This window comes from Stegodyphus dumicola, chromosome 4, assembly GCF_044657685.1.
Source record: "Stegodyphus dumicola isolate Sdum_Otavi_A_Nest chromosome 4, ASM4465768v1".
Classification (NCBI taxonomy): domain Eukaryota; kingdom Metazoa; phylum Arthropoda; class Arachnida; order Araneae; family Eresidae; genus Stegodyphus; species Stegodyphus dumicola.
In genome coordinates, this window is record NC_140771.1 from 145048383 (window position 1) to 145066480 (window position 18098).

An 18098-nucleotide genomic window follows, 5' to 3' on the forward strand; every position below is an offset into this window, starting at 1 on the left:
TTAAATCTTCTTGCCAGAGGTCTAAATGTTAACTGGTCAAAATAACATTTGGCAATAGTTTACAATTTTTACTGAATCAGATACAAACAATAGCTAAATATATGTGCAACTAAAGATAACAACTAAAACAGTAACTAATATATAAAACTAAAACAATAATGCCCCGAAGAAAACTAATTTTTAACTACATCTCGTGGTTATAAATTCCGATATTAAATTAATTCAGTAGTGCTTCTCCTAGTAGTATAATAAGAATTATAATAAACATTTCTTGCTTTCCTGGAAATACATATAATCTGGAGTCTATTAGATACTTAAAGAGCCAAAGGCCACCTTGTTCAGTATCGTAACTACTGGTTGCGGCTGCTATATGACTGCGATCGTGTTCAGATACATGGATAAAGAATGGATGTTCGCAAATGGTGTAATGTCTTTCCTGATCATCAAAATTCAATAGGATTTTCAGGTCCAAAGACCCTAAGATCCGTCGTCCTAGATATTCTCCATCATAATTTCGACTAAGCTGGAAAAACTCATACTGTAATCTATATGGTGGCCAAGGCCTTTGCGTGTATTTGAATACTATGAATTCATAAATCTAATCTGGAATACAATCTCTAGAATTAATTTAGATTCTCGTACTGTCAGACCAGGAAGATTAATAATAACAGTAAAATAAAGCTGAAAAAAACTTTTATATAACTTTCTTTGAAATATATAATTTCTTTTCTAGTAACTTTCTGACAGGCAGCATAATCTTGATTGCGGGAATATAGCTTTCAGCACTGATCGCAGCGTTAACTAATTTGAATAATGTACTGTAGTTTACATTAGGGCAATGACTATATAGGTATTACTGGAAATGCAACTCTTCGTAACTGACTATTTTACATGAAGTTCTGGAATAAGTGCTTGTATATTTGAAATCAAAAGGGGTACGAAATCACCAAAATTTAGAGAGAGAGCGAGAGAGAGAGAGAGACAGAAACTAATTAACTCAAACTGAAAGCTCTAACTTTAAGATAATATATTACCTTACTAAAAACACTAAATATGAGAATTCAGAGATAGAAACTTTGATTTTGAAGAAAATAATGGGTAATTTATGCCTTTCGAAATTTGAACTAGTAGTTTCATGAAAATTTCCTTTTATAAGAATATTTTCTATTAAACTGCATTTAATTTAATACTACACCGAGATAAATGGAAATGACATGAATAAAATTAAAAATGTGATTACTTTTAATTTTCTTATGACCTATCCTAAACTATGTCAGATATAATAACTCCTAACTAAGATAATGATTACGTTTAATATTAATGAGTTTCTTTCTGAAAGTATTCTGTTAAATCTGAGAGCGAAAAAACTTTGCAATAATTTATTAGGAAGCTTAATCTTTTCTAATCTGTGTTTAGATCGTTGAAAACTTTTTCTTCCTTCCGAATTCCAAAGTGAAAAAAATGAGCTCTTGATTCCTGGAAGGCAAATTTCCTCTTTATCATGTTCCCCAACTCTCACCAAAAAGAAAACAGGAAAGAAAAGTTTTGCCTAACAAGGCTCTTGGATTAACTGTCAAGTTACACAAGGCCTTTGCTGTGTAATTTAGACACGGACAGAAAAAAAAATAAATAGAAGCTGGTACCGTTCTAAATTTCGAAAATAAAAAAGAGTTATTTAACATATACTCGTGAAGGGTTGTTATTAGGAAAGCGAAGATTAGCGCCTTAATCATGTTTCGTAGCGAAACCAGAGAAAAAGGCAGGGAATTTTCATTTTCTTACTTTAAGTGAAGTGATTTCTCTGTTACTTGATGCTACCAGCTAACGCTGATTAAATCTGAAGGCGATTACTCCGGAGTAGTCGCCTGGACACAGTGTTAAATTGAAATACTGCAGGTTTAGAAAAAGAATATAAGTAGTGCACTCCACAAGTGACAAGAAAATAAAATTGCTATTTTGTAACAAGGCTTTGTAAGAGTATCACGGTGCAGAACAATAGAATCTAATTCTCAGTTTCATTCCAGTAGGACTTCTTTTTCCCTTCGAAAGCTGTATCTTGAGAATGAAATCAAATTCGAGTCTTTAATCTTTAGTACCAGCGAATCTTCAATATTTTTCTTTCCTTCAAAATTAATTAAGCTTAAATCTTCAACATATAAGAGAGTAAAAAAATAACATATGACAAATATATAAGAACGTTTAATAAAAATCGAAGCAATCTGTTAAGGAGTACATTTCGCATAAAAATGAATCCCAAGGACGTGGATTATTTTTAAGAAATATTTGACAGAGAGTGCTGTACACACTGAAAGTTACAATCAAATCATGATAAAGTAAAATCAAAATTGAAACGATATGTTCATAGGCAAGAAACACGTTATATATCACAAAGATAGTTGTTCAGTATAAATGGAAGTTGTTCAATACTGTTATCAGTGCTCTTTAGATTGTGGATCTAGTCGATATGATGCATACTTCTGTATCGGTGAAAATGGTAACGAAGTAATTACTTCTACTGTCCTCCCTCTAAAAATGTATTTTCTTGTGAGTGACTTTTTTTATTGTGGTCAAAATAGAAATCCATCGCATCCATTCATTAGAATTTATGAATTCCTTTCCTTGTTTTTCATTTTCGAATAAACCACAGTTTACCACAGTACTTATTTATTAAAATTCCACAGTACAAACTGCGTAAACCACAGTACAAACACAATCTAAACAACAGAACTCATTTATTAAAATTATAATAAATCTTTGAAGTCTTTACGTTATTGTTTATCATTAACCTTTATTAAGTTGCAACAAAATCTACCATGCGATAAAATATTCAACTTTTTCAGGTAACGTTTCTGAAATTAAAAATGTCCTGACAGATAAAGTTTCCTTTCCCGTGAGTAATATGTGGACTGTTTCCATTTGCACCGTACTTAGCCAGGAACTGATAATTTTTTTTGTCGACATTATATTGAAAGTAATTTAATTAAACTAAATTTTATTCTTCATCAACATTTAGTCAAGTTATGTAGTAACTTAAAAATATTCTGGTGTTCGTGCTGTGCTGTGAAATTTGAGGCATGAAAGCACTTTAAATAGCTTTATCTTCAAAATGGCTTTCCGAAATCACATATATATGCTAACGCTTTAATAGTTTAAAATATTTTTGGAGCTTACTATTGCTTGGTGAATCTGAAATTTTTTCCTGTGCATCTCACAGAAAGCTTCTATTTTAAAACTGCCTTCACGCAGATTTGGAAAAAGACATGATGTTTCTGAACGAAGTCATTACAGAAAATAAAATATGGTATTTATTTTGAACTTCTAAACTGAAAAGTAACTTCTAAAAGTAACAAAGGGTCAACAAACGGTTTATGAAATGTTCGAGCAGTTACATAAGTATGTTTAGAAGTGTATATTTGAAAAAAAAAGAAACAGTTTTAGATTCTGTCTATTTATAACATTCATTTTCAGGCAGTTTGTCATCCAACTTTGGAACTCCAAAATTCTTTTCCGTTGGATTTACGGGCTGTTTCATTCTTCTCATTAATGGTATTTGCACAGCTTTGCACAACGTGTCACTACCTAACGGAATGAGATATCGATCTCCACCACTTTCTTCCCACGGGGCAAAATTTCAGAAACGGGTGGTGCAAAACTTCAGAAGCAATTTCGAGACGTGATCATTCTACTCCTTCCTGACTCGTGAAGAGGAAATCTTAGAGACATTCTACACAAATCTGAGGTTCCGCAAACTGAGGTTTAAGGTATAGATATATTTTTTTCTTTCAACCCAACGCTTCACAAGAAATTGAAGCAAAAAGCGCCTTTGGGAATTAAGAATTGAACGCCGTCGCTGGGCGAATTGAGCCATAACTTTTAGCAAATTAATTTTAGAACACAAATAAAGCAAATAGACAGTTACATGATTGGAGTTTTGTGTTTGGTGGAAGAAAATACATGTGAGTGCAGTAAAGTAGATATCTGACGTTTTCACATACAACAAAGAATTAAAAATCACTATTCACATTTGTTATGAAAAGCTTCATATAAATAACCAAATATGCTATTAGCTTTATTATAATCTCAAGCCAGACAGAGTTTGTATGATCAATAGCATTTTCTGCATTTGGAATACTGATCTGATTCAGACTTAAGATAGTCTCAAATTTTTACAGCGTATTTTGTTGCTGACAGAGTTATATATTGTCCATAGGGTCTTAAATTTCTAAATTCTTTTTTAATATTACATTTCAATATTTAAAAAATTATTTTATATATTTTTACATAGTTTTACTTAGTTTGATTTCTCTGTTTGTTTGGAACGAATCTTGAAATTTATTTTTGAATTCCTTTTACCAAATTCATTTTGCTGACATTTTCATTAGAAATTGTATTTTTTCAATAAAATACAGTAATGCGCAAAATATTTTAAACATTTCGATGCAGTTTATTTTTATTGCGTTGAATTTTGTAACATTTGTGATTCTGCGATTTTCCCCAATTTGATTTACCACCAAACTAATTTAGCAGAACTTCGATTGCTTAAAATCGTATAAAATAAATAAATAAATAATATACTAAATGAAGTTTTTTCAAAGTTTATAAAGTGATTTACCAATTTTTTTTTGTCAAAAGGTATTCGAACTTTTAGCTAATCTCCTGCTCCTAACAGTGATGAATTTTTAAACCAAAAGATTTAATTCTTCAGTGTTAGTAACCCCATAATATTAAGTGATGATAATATAGGATTTCTAAAGAAAGCAGAAACTTAAATAAGTTGAATGTTATTCCATAGGATAGATCTAATCATCTTGAAAAAATGCTTATGTCAAGGTTACTTCGTTGCTAGTTTGGTTAAAAAATAACTCTTTAGTTTAAAGACAATAATATTTTTATTTATTTGTTTCCTGTTACATTAAAAAGAAGAAAATAAAATATATGGTTATCATTGTGTTTATAGTCTTATGCGATTAAGAGTAAAGTCGTGTGATGCGTACATAAGAGTTATAACAGAGCATTAATAAAATTGAAAGAGAAATCAGAAGCAATGATAGAGAAATTATCCATATAGGACCTGATCCGTGGGAAACATGTATGTGTAACTCCTTAGCAGCAAGAGTACGAAATTCGTGAAAATAATTTACTTTTCTAAATTGAAACTGTTTATAATATATACTTATTAATAAAATAATTACAAAAAATTATACTACCTGATTTATAAATTCTGCTATAGTTATAAAATTGTAGGGCTCCTTTGAAAATTTACAAGCCAATCGAATTTTCTTTAAAAAATGGTCTTCTTTTTTCCTAGACGAAGATGACTATCCTGTTAAATCAAACCTTCTCTCAGAATAAATCCTTTGGCTATAAAATTTCCAAAGCTTTGTACGCCTCTCTTGAAGGGAGCAAATTATTCTCTGTGAGTCTCATAGAATCTTCATTGAAAATTGTAATATATATGCTTTAATGCATTTCAAAATATTTTAGAATAAAAAAATTGAGGAAACTTTGTCTTTATGAAATGTTCAAATCTAATATTGATGTTAATACTTATGTTTGTTGTCCAAGAAATCGTGGAAGTTTATTTGCGTACGATGCATATACCTATATTCATTTATTTTTTTCCAGTTCCTTTACTCTCTTATATTCCGTCAACAATTTCTTTCATTTCCATTGTCCGCTATTACATGTTCGTCATAAATATGTAAAGAAATGCTCATTTTTACTTTACTGGGCTTTTGAATCGGAATCAGAGTTTAGGGATGCAAAATATGACTAATTGTAAAGAGGGAACAGATAGGCAAATAAGAAATACACGAAGAAACAGCGGACTTAGTTTCGCATTTTCAGTGCTACTGCTAAAGAGGAAATGTCTACAAAAGTTTGAATAAACTGAAAGCTAATTAACTGTACTTATATGCATAAATGTATTTATTAAATAAATTTAATCTACACATACATAAGTACATAAGTACATTATACATTCGTACATAAGTACGAAGCGGAACATTTTTATAAAAACTATTTACAAAGACTAAACAGTTATTCATGCCTGTTTTAGTCATTCAACATTATTAAAAATGACCATCAACATCATGAGACTAAATAGTCATTCATGACAGTTTTAGTCATTCTACATTATTAAAAATGTTCTTTCTACATTATTAAAAATTAAAGAATCAAATACAAAAGTTCTGAGCCCAAAACAAGTCGAAAGAAAGTGGAATAAAACATGTTAAGAAAAAATAAATATTTTAATAATGTACTCAAAGAAAAGCTAGAAAAGTATAAAAAAATTACAAATGGAATTACAATTTGAAAAAAGAAAACCTGGGTGATGATCTTTTGATTGTCGTGGAAGACTGAAGTATTCTCTATGAAGATTTTGGATTGAACGTGAAAATTTAAAACAATAAAAGAGATGCAAATCCTATGTGAGATAAAACGTAGAATATATATGTAATATTTTAGCAGTCTTGGACATGAATGATGAAGCTTGGCATCAAAGTCCGGGCATTGCTGTTGCTGAGTGTTAAGGCAGCAGAATGATGACGCAGAAGAATTTTGCTTTTAATTAAAATTTTTTTAAATTTTGCTTTTAATTTTTTTAAATTTAATTGCACATCTTTACTCAATTGCAATGGCAGATAAGAAATTATCTTAAGAAATTAGATGAAATTCTCTTAATTGCATATCAAATAGTGTTTCAAACTAAATATGATGAAATCTAGGCTTTTGACATCATAACTATTCTAACAAAGAGAAGAAAGATGAGAAGCGCAACAGCATAGATATTACTGGCAGAGGGAGAGAGGAGCTTCTGACGCAAAATGGTGCGAGTTCTCTATTTATAGAAACGGTTACGTAATAAGCTCGAACGTTCTGGAAAGTATTGGCCTGGGAGAAGATTCTGAATTGAAGAAAGTTAATTAAAAGTTGCTGGTTCGCATGGAGCAAAGCCGTCCTATTTTTTATATTTTACATATATTTATATATGTATATATATTGTGTATGAATGTATATATGTATTGGTATATAGTCAGCGCAATTTAATAATTTAATAACATTAATGTTTTAAGATATCAAATCTAGCTTCATAATAAATAAATAGGTAATAAAAAAATTAATAATCGAATTTAACATAGCCTAAAATAAAATCCCCGTTTAAAATCTAGATAAATGGCACAATATAATAATAATTAAACCACAAGTTTTTATTTCACTCTTATGGCAAATATTTGAAAAAGAACTTTTTGAAGCACGCTAATGTAAAGAACAGCCAATTTTTCTCTGGAGTGAGTCGGATTTGGGTCAATCCTATAAAACTTCCTTCGAGTGATACTAAACTGATGAGAAAAACCATACATTAACATTAAAGCCTCATCTACAAGAGGAAATACAATCGGAGAATCCTGAGGTATATATTTATATGATATTGGTCCCCCTTTTGCATTGATGGCAACCTGCAGATATCTGGGGAGACTTTCCACCAGGTTATGCTGGGTTGCCATCATAATTGATTCCCAGGCATCCATCACAGCTAAAGTGAATACTGGCAGTGATTATGATCGATTTGGCTTGATATGTAATCTGTGTTTTAACTCGCCCCAAAAGATGTTTTGTGGGATTTAGATCGGGGCTCTGAAAAGGTCAGTCTAGTTTTTGAACATCCATTTCGTCAAACCCTGGCTGCACAAGTCTCGATGTGTGAATGGATAATTAATCCTGCTGGAAGAGAACGGGACACTCGCCAAAATATTTCTATAGATTTGTAAGAGCAGCATTGTCCAAGATGTCCACATACATCTAAAAGTTCATGTTTCCAGCCACAGGAACTAAGGCCAAACCATGGAAGACACGTCTATACAATGATGCTGCCACCACCAAACTTTACAGTCGGCACAATGCAGTTAACTTACAATGCGCTCATTGAGCATCCACCAAACCCAGACGCTTCCATCGAACTGCCAGATTGTAAAGCGGGATTCATCATTCCAAAGAACATTTTTCATATCTCCATAGCCCAATAACGGTGAGCTTCGCACCATTGCAATCTACGCTTCGCATTCTGGGGAGTGATGTTCGGCTTGTGAGCGGTTGCATGACCATGGAATATCAGGTTTTTTTAACTCTCAATGAATAGTTCTGCAGCCATCAATAATGCCTGGCGAATTTTAAATTCCTACTGATTTCAACCAACGCGGACTTGTGATTTTGTTTGGCTACCTTCTTCAGAGCTCTAAGGTTGCCTTCACTAAATTTTTTCGACCTGCAACTTCGTTTTCCTGCCTCGTTTTTTTCATTTCACAGTTACATCACTTACAGTAAATTTTGGTTTTTGTAGAATGTCCGAAATTTCACTAACTGTTTTCTCACAAAAAAAGGCATCCCACTATATTGCCATGATCAAAGCCACTAAGCTCCTTTGAATTATTACTCATTGTCTCAAAAGCATAATATGACCTGATAAATAAATACTTTTATAGATTTCACTTACGCATCAAATTACGCCACCTGCCACAGATCCACTTCCTTAGGCAGTATCCGGTTACTTTTGGGCAGATAGTGTACATCTGCGAACAAATATATCTCGACATCTGCTGCACTGCACCAGGGAAACGCGTCGCTGGCGCATCAGATACATATCTGCTACGCCTGCACCAAGAGTCGCGCTTATTGTTCATGACGGGATAGAATGCTTCGGCAGACTTATTTGGCGACAGCCAGTGAAACTGAATATAGAAATCACTTGTCGGAAAATGAATGTCAGCTATGGAATTTGCGTTCTACTCACAAAATAACACATGCTGCAAACTGTTTGGAGATTTTGTTACTAATTTTAACAACCTTAATTTTGACGCGAAACTTACTTAGGATAATAATTTCCGATAGATTTCCTTATAAATGACAGAATATGTTTTGGCACCTTAATGAAAATAATTTGTTATTCTAAGGCAGATAGCGATATATATATATATATTTCCTATGTTTGTTCGCATTAACTAAATCTGGTTGAATATTTTTTCCTGTTTAACGAGATTACTATATTCTTAAGTTCTGAGAAGTCTGAGGAGGAACAAAAGCTTAATTGACCGTCAATTCGCTTTTGATTACATTTCAAATTTTCCATTGTCAATGAAATTTCACTTCTTACACTGTGTCTAGCTAGCTCGATCGTTTGGCGTGTATACCGAAGAGTTAAATTTCGCGTTAACCAGTAGGTTGTGATTTTCGAATCCCTCCGAGCTATATTCTGAATTTTCCTCTGAAAATAAACGTTTTATTCTTTCTGTAATTCCGTAATTAACAGAATTCTGTGAACATAAAAATTATTAATATTTTTACATGTATAACAAATTTACGTTATTTTATTATACATAAAATTTTATACGCTGAACTATTTATATAATAATTTTATATTAGAATAATATAATTATTAGGTTTTCACGTTATTTATTAAATGATAAAATCAGCAATGTAAGATAAAAATTATGTAAATCAGCTTTATGATTTAATTTCATAATAGCCTCTTAATTCCTCATTTTTAGTTTGGGTATTTCCTCTCTATAGTAGTAATAAAGTTTCTGAACTGCGCCATTTCTAGAATAATCTACGTCACATGAGCGTAACGCAGATAACGTAGCTAATTCGAAACTTGAACTCAAAATTTAAGGAACTCAAACCTTTCTAACCTAAACCAAAATCTCTCTTGGTGAGCTTCCATTTGGATAACTGCGCACTTTAGCTTCTAAGTCTGCTGCCACTTCAAAGCTGTTTCGCTGTGCTTTCTTCCTATCGCAACAGTCAGTATCAAAAATGTAAATGTTTTGGAAACAGGCACGATTAGCCAATTGTGTCAAGCCAATTGTGGCAACAAATGTCAATTTAAATAAAATGGAATTTAATCCGCCTAGACTGCCAAGTTTCTTTGTTATTATTTATTCAACATTTTAAAATTCTACGAAATCCGAATTCTTCCTCTTCAGTATGGATCTATTAAGCTCTATGAATTCTACGTGCTACGCCAACAACATTTGCTACGTCATTTCCTATTTTTTATCACACACATACGCAGATACATACATACATATATATATACTATATATGTATATATATGGGGGGAGAGTAAAAAAAAAGAATAAAGACTATATAAAAGATAAATTGTAATTTAAATTAATGTACCTTCTCTATTTTAAAAATAGCAATCTCGCTTTGTACAAATATATATGAATACTTGTCTGCATATTTTGAAAAGATTGAAATCATACCTGGTTAAATAATTTAAAGTCAATGAACACAAGGCATAAAAAAAGAATCATTAGTATCCCAGAGGCATTTACTGTGAATGAAACAGGCATGAAAAATGAAAATGTTAGAATAGTGTCACCCATGGGTTGGATACAGAGATTTATGCAATGCATCTTAGACTCACACCTTTGACATTAAGTAGACTAATATGTAGCGCGCAAGATACAGAGTAATTGGATCGCTACCACTCTGATATCAGAATAGGCATTAAAATACTTAGAATTATTGGAAAAATATTCTGAGATCGCCCCATCCCATCTGGTTTGGTAGTCAGGTTAATTACAGTAGGTCGATAACCTAATGAAGCAAACTTTAGAGAACTGTGTCTAAGCGGTAATCGTCTTTTAAGAAAGTGTCTGGGAATGTTATGACAAAAATTATAATAAAATGGTAAAACGCTAGTCTCAGAATGCCATCGACAAACTGTGCTTTCTTGAAAGTGATAAGGAGAACTGCCAAAGAATCAAAGAACACGGCTGTACAGATTGTCGGTTGATGTACATTAAACTAAATTCAAAATTCTGTCCACCAATCTCTGGTCAGATAAGTGCATGCCAGGCATTGATGCATAGTAGAAACCGATATCTCTTTGTATGATTACTTAATTGGAAGCTGCGTCACACTGATTAAGGAAGACATCATTTCAGATAGTACACGCGTTGCCCTGTACTATCTGGAGTCATGTTTAAAGCGTTTTGTACTGATTCATATAGCAACGGTAGTATGATTAGTGTTATTTGTGGGGTTTTTCAAAAGGGATCTGGTGTGATGCATCCCATCTAATGAGCGCATATTGCATATATGAGACACTGACACCAATATTGCCTGATATTTAGATCTGTTTATGACATTTTCTAAGTGAATGTCAGTGGAACGAATGATACAACCTTTTTCACTCTTTACTTTCCTGGCCTAATGTGTTCAAATATGAGGACAAGATAGCGGGCCGATAGGGCTTGATGCTAACGCTATTCTATGACACAACTGTAAATGATATGTGTATTTGATCTTAGAATATTTGCATAAGGGATTTCATTCTGATTGATTTTTCAAAATCCGTGTTCTTTCTCATCGAAGATTAAAAACTAATTTCCATATACAATAATTTAACGTTCTGAGAGTTTTTAATTTATCGTACCGTATACGAAATAGGTTTTCATAAAAGACGTAATGTAGACAATTTTACTTTTGAATTCCTTATCATGTTCCCATATGGTAAAAGTGTATTTTTATTGACCAATTTTGTCATTTTCAATTTTTTAAGTTACGAAATATACTCATGAAGCAGACTGAATCTGCATATTTATTTATTTTGTTTAATTATTTAGATAATTCGAGTGAAAATATCCAAATAATGTAACTATTAAGAAACCAGGATACGTTCATGCGGTTTAAAGAGAGTAAAATTTAACATTTTATGCTTCATACGAAAGAACAGAATGATTTTATTTTCGTACACTTTATTATCTCATTCATATTGCTACGTATTTCAAATGGAACCTTACACGGGATTGAATTAGAAAGATATTACTTTATGCTATAAAGTCAGAATTATAATGACTATCACACAGGACACTTGCTAGAGATCCTGGTGCCAGAATTTTAGAAAGGACCATGAGTCAAGCATTTTAAAATTGAACGTGAAAAGATCTCTCTATCTGTCTCTTTCCAATTTCTTTCAAGAATAAATCATTCAATGATTGATTTAAAATCAGCCTTGAAAAAAAAAATGCAGAATAAAATAATAATATTTTTACTGAAAAAAAATTCAATCTCTCGCCAAGGTCGAGTTGAAGCACCCTGAGAAATAAATCACCATTGTCCAAGTACAAAACGGTTTTGGAAACGTAAATATTCCATCTGACCGGTGTTCTATACTGCTAGGTGAAAAATGATCTCCAACCCCTCGTGCTTTTGGAAGAAAAATGGAGCCTCAAGAACCGATGGCGGAATCAATGAAACAGAACTGTAAGCTACCCCCGATATTTCATCCCCTACCGGAAGTTACTCTACCCCAACTTGTGTTACGTAATTTAGGGTAGTGAATGGTCAGCATAGTCCCAAATATCAAACCGCCCTCACCCCCACGAAAGTTTTTTTATTGCATTGACAAGATAAAATCGAATTACATTACAATTTTAAATGACGTTTTCTCGTTTTCTTCCTTAAATTACTTTGAAAGTGAATTAATTCTAAAGAAGACTGATGTTGATATAACTCTTCTGCTTTATATCGCTCAAAGTATTTTCGAGTCTATTATTCCGATGTCCTTCAACACTATAAATACTTTTAAATTAAGAAATTTATGGCAAGGATATTTCCTTATAGTGTATTACAAATAAGACCATTGTGTGAAAAATTAGAACGGGATCCGGAATTTATTGCTCACCCTTGAAAAACCATAAGAAAATGCATTGAACTTTGATTTATTCATGTTCAAAACGCTAGCTATTAAAATATAATATTTATTTCCTTTCCAGAAGCAGTATTTTCTTTCCTAAGTTGTTGCTCTATGAAGCATTTGAATCATATAAGCAATTTAACTTACGCTGATCTGTAATTTTCTGTTAAATTTGATTCGCATACGAAGAGCAGCATACACTTTAATACGTAAGTACAATAATGATGACTATTTATAAAGTTATACCTAATCTAGGCATTTTTTATTTTACGAGGGTAAGGTGAAAGGTTCTCGGCCTAGCAATGAAAGATTGCGACTTTCAGTTAGAAAACGATTTTATTTCTCTACATAATCTCCCTTCACTTAAACATGATTGGTACAACGTTTTTCCAACATCAATATTCCTCCCCAGAAGTGAGAGTCTGGTAGGTTGTGAAAATATTCATCTACAACCCTCTCAACTTCTTCATTGGATGCAAAGCGCTTCCAAGAAACATGTTTCTTCAAGTTTGGGCATAAATGAAAGTCTGAGGGTGTCACATCAGGAGAAAAGGGAGGATGGCTGAGCAAATTGTACCCCAAATCCTGCTATTTTCTTATCATTAACACAACTTTGTACACAGGTGTTTTGTCCTGGTGAAAGATGATTTGTTTCTTCTTCAAGCCAGGCCTCTTCTCGCGAATTTGACATCCAGCTGGTCAAGAAGGTTTCAGCAATATTCACCTGTAATTGTTTTGCCCTTTGAAAGATAATCAATTAAAATGATCCCTTTCGCATACCAAAACACACTGGCCATGATCTTTCCGGTAATGCGATGGACTTCTTCGGCCCTGAACCACCGGCTTCCGCCTATGCTTGGACTGCTGTTTCATTTCTGGTGTGTAGTGGTGGATCCATGCCTCATCCATGGTGACAAATCGGAGCACAAATCGGTCGGATCTCTGATGAATCAGTCCAAAGATTGCTGCGAAATCGTAGCTTGTCGATAAAAATCTACGTAAACCTTTCGTCTGAACGAGTGTGAGACGAAACAAGCCGTCAAAGAAAGGTGTGAAATAAATTTTTAACTGTTAATTAAACTTAAAGTCACAACCTTCCTTTCCATTCCATGGTCTCAAAAACTTGTAAGATCTATGCCGAGTGAAGATAGATTACATTTTCTAAATAAACCTGGTTTTTAGAATAGCTGAAAACATTGATAGCTAGCAGCAGTGTATTAAAACTACAAAGCGTTAACAGTTTGCAGAGAAATCTATTCTTCGCTTAGCGCCAGGGTGCACGTAGTTTTTGTGTTTTCCTTTGATACAATGTAAATTCGGATTAATTTCTTTAGAAAGACCTCTGCTGAAGCACTCCTCCCTTTAAGCAAGTAGTCGTGGTTTGCTTTAGGAAAATCAACTACTTTGGTGTCACTAGACATAAAATTTTGCGATCTATGTATTTATTTTGATCGCTTACATCTTCCTAATTTATATTTCAAAAGTGATCTGTAAACTGGTGTACAATTAATTTGAAATAATATGCTATTAATAAACTTTAAAATATTTTTGACTTTTTAAGTAAAATTTCTGAAATACAGTAACGAAAAAGGGGGATATGCTCAATTAATCATTTTTATTAATCATAGCCTCAAGTATTCCCAATGTTATTCCAACTGGTTTACTGATAGGGTTTAAATAAAAGACCTTCTGTTTCACATTATTGGATTGCTTTTCCAAATGAGCTGTTAAAGCCGGTAATCGACATAATGTAATTTACACTACTATACGATATTTGAATAGCTTGGCTTTAATGGCCCGATTTAATACACTTCAGCGCTTGTAATTAAATAATCTGAGCACTGCACTCTTAAAATTATTTTAGATAGTTTGACTGATTAATCAATCTAAGGCTATGTATGTAAGGAGAAGAATAAATTCGTGGAGATCTTTCTTAGAGAAAATGTCTCGCATTCATGTTATGCGCCGAGAAAAACTACGAAAATCGTTATGTTAACATATTTTGCTGGTGCATAAATTATAGTCGACACACCTGTATTCAGAAATCCTATCTGCTTGGTCACTGGTGGGATCACATTTTAACTGACTACGATTGAAGAAAGATAAAATTAATTATACAGTATAATTTCTCTGCTGAGGCATTTAACTGAAGATACTCGTGTATTCTTAAAACTTACTTTCTATGCATATCAGTACTGAAATGAGCAAATAATTTTCTTTTTGGTTTGTTTTTTTAAATAGAACTAGGTTGTTACAGCAGGTACATACCTATATTCTACAGAAATAACTCATAAGATTTACTATTTTTTCTTCTTCTCTTTTTTTCTTCTCTCTCTTTTTTTTAGAAAGAACTTTTCGCCCCCTAGCACCGAGCCGATTCTAACCGTCTTATCTTCACAGCAATAACGGTACCTTCCCGGTACAAAGAAAACTTCCCCCTACTTTTAGACACACCATCCCCCGAGCAAAAGTGATACCTTCTTTCTTCCCTCATTCCTTTGTGCTCAGTCTATCTTTCTTCCACCCTGGGCTAAAGGGAAAACTTTAAGCCATTAAGTGTTTTATTATAGCCTCGCGGAAACTGGAAATAAGATCCAAAGCTTTATTTCTTCTACGCTTTTACTTACTTTACTCTTTCTTTTACCTTTTTTTTCTTTTTGTAACAAGTGGGAAGGTGTACGATAAAGATATTTCTATTTCTTTACTATTTATTTCTTTTATTTACTTTTTTCGCTTTTTCACAGTCTGAACGGAGGAAAAGCCAATCTTGCAAATTCGTATATCGCAGTCTCGTTGATAGAGTGGTTTTAAAGTTAATGCATGCGCGGACCTTTCGTGTAATTCAGTTTCACCATAGGTACAGGATTTTGATTTTCGCATCATTCTTAGCAGCCTTATACAAAAGAGTTTCCTGAGCGAAATAAGGAGGAAATAGATCAATAGTTACCTTTCAATAATTCTTTATATTTTTGCATAATTTATTTTCCTAATTTCGCAATGGTTATTTACCATGAAAATAACAGAAGAATCCCTACATCCTGGATAACGTTCCATTCAGCTTTCCTTTAGAGCTTTGAGTTATATTTTTTGGATTATCATGAATGTTTTCAATATTCATGTTCTTATGGCGACGTTTCTAAGTGAAATCATTACATATTGCTCCCAAATAACGATTGCCCATTTCAACATCTCAAAACTCCTTGCATCTTACTAATGGCTAAATGTACAAAAGCACTTGGCACTTAATGTTCGGTCCAAATGCGTGCCTTGGAACGGTTTGCCGCATCAGTGTTTCCGCAATTTTCCCCACGTGTTGCTTGAAAACCACTGAATCGTCCTTAGAAAGTTTTCACGAAGACATCCTTTACGTCAAGAAAGAGATATCTCCTATACTTCGCCATAACTGATTAATAAACCAAAAGGGTAATAGTAAATAAAGAAACAAAGATCAGTGCGCAGTCGCGCATCTAACTTGTAGAGACATTAGGTTTATTTTGATGCTGAGAAACATGAAAAATGAGCAATGGCCTCATCGGGACTCGAACCTCAGACCTCTCGAATACGCACCGAGTGTGCCGGCCGTCACACCACGAAGGAATGCTAAGAAGGCGGGAGAAATACCTTATAAACTTCGACATAACACTAGTCGTGGCATGACAAGAAATAATTTTTTTTAATTTTAAGGAATAAAGTGTGGAGATTTCTCAATCGCGAATAATATTAGAGATTTCTTTTTTCGGTTTTAAGAAGCAAGAAAATAAAAAGCTTTCATTTTGAAGAACAATTATTAAGCAATACTTTGCTGCATTAATTCAAGAGCAATTTTCTTGCAAATTGCATGAGATTATCGATATTAAAGCAAACTCGAGAACATTTTTAATTAATTTTGACAAATATTAAACAAGAATTTGCTCTAGAACGCATTTAGTGATCAGTAAGTTATATGGAGGTTTAACTTTTTAAAATAAGTCTCAACATTTCCTTAAATGGCAGTTTTTATTTAAATGTCATTGCACTGTCATAGACTCTTTGTCATAAAGGTTTCTGTTATGGTATAGAGTCACTAGTTTATTTTGAAGCAAGAGACCAAAAGGAAAAAAAAAAAAAAATGTGCAACGCTCTCGCCGGGACTCGAAGGCTGGACCTCTTGAATACGCATCTAGTATGCTTCCAATTACATCACGAACGCATGTGGAAAAGAGGTGGAAATTACCTTATATAATTCCCCATTTTAAAGGGCGATTGGGGATTAGAAGACAAAATCCCAAAAATCCTGGTGGTGATGAATTTCCAAAATCCTGGTGGTGATGAATTATCGGCCACCACCACCGTTTAATTCAGGCACTTGTACAGTCATTAGCTTTTTCGAAGCAGGAGACGTAAAAAACGCGCAATCCGTCGCTGGGACTCGAATCCTGAACTTCTCGAATACGCGTCGAGTATGTTTCTAATTACACCACGAAGGCATGCGGAAAGGAAGGAGAAAGTAGTTATAATGAAAAGGGTAATATTTTATGTAAAATACGTAGTGCACATGGGTTGTGAGAAATTTTCACAATAGAAATGCGAAATAGTAGAGGAGTTTTCAAAATTATTAAAGCGAATTTTTCACATCATAAATAAAATTTAATTACCTAATGAGCTGGAAGTATAAAATTTAGTTAAAGTGAATTTTAATAGAAATATATAAGTTTCTTTTATAGAATTTAGTTCCTTCTTTAGCCACTAACGAATGAAAAAAATTTAGAGAAATTATGAATCTGAAGTTATTCAGTCTTAAAATTAGTTAAAAATCAAGGCTTATTTTCTTCTTCTCGCAAGTACGCATGTTCTAAGAGCAGCCACCAAGAAAGTAGAGAAATATAAATAAATAAAATCATAAGTAAATATTAATTAAATAAAATATAAGGAGATTATTCAAAAATTAATAAATTATATTCATTTAATAATAAATTAAAATACATAGTCATCTTATTTACAGTTTCCATAAGAATTACGCATATTTCAATAAAAATCTGATATATATAAACTGATATGTCTAAAAGCTTTGGATACTAGATAGTATCCAACGTAGATTGAACGTAGAAGTAAACTAGATTATTCCTATCATTTTGCTCGTGATTAATAAATAATTAGATTTGTTTGTCGTTGAACTGCATGATAAAGAGGAAAAAACGCCCCAAGTATAAGCAATTTTAGACTCTGTAAAGTCATCTGCAGGGAAAATAACTTTTCCCTCTTTAGATCCAGATTCTTCAAAGAAGATATCTAACATAGTTCTTTCCTTTAAAAAAGCTGAGGGTTTACTACAACATTGTACCTTCCAATGCCAATTTGTAACAAAGAAAGTAGAAAAAAATTTAATCGCGTGCTTCCGTGCATAAAATTTTAC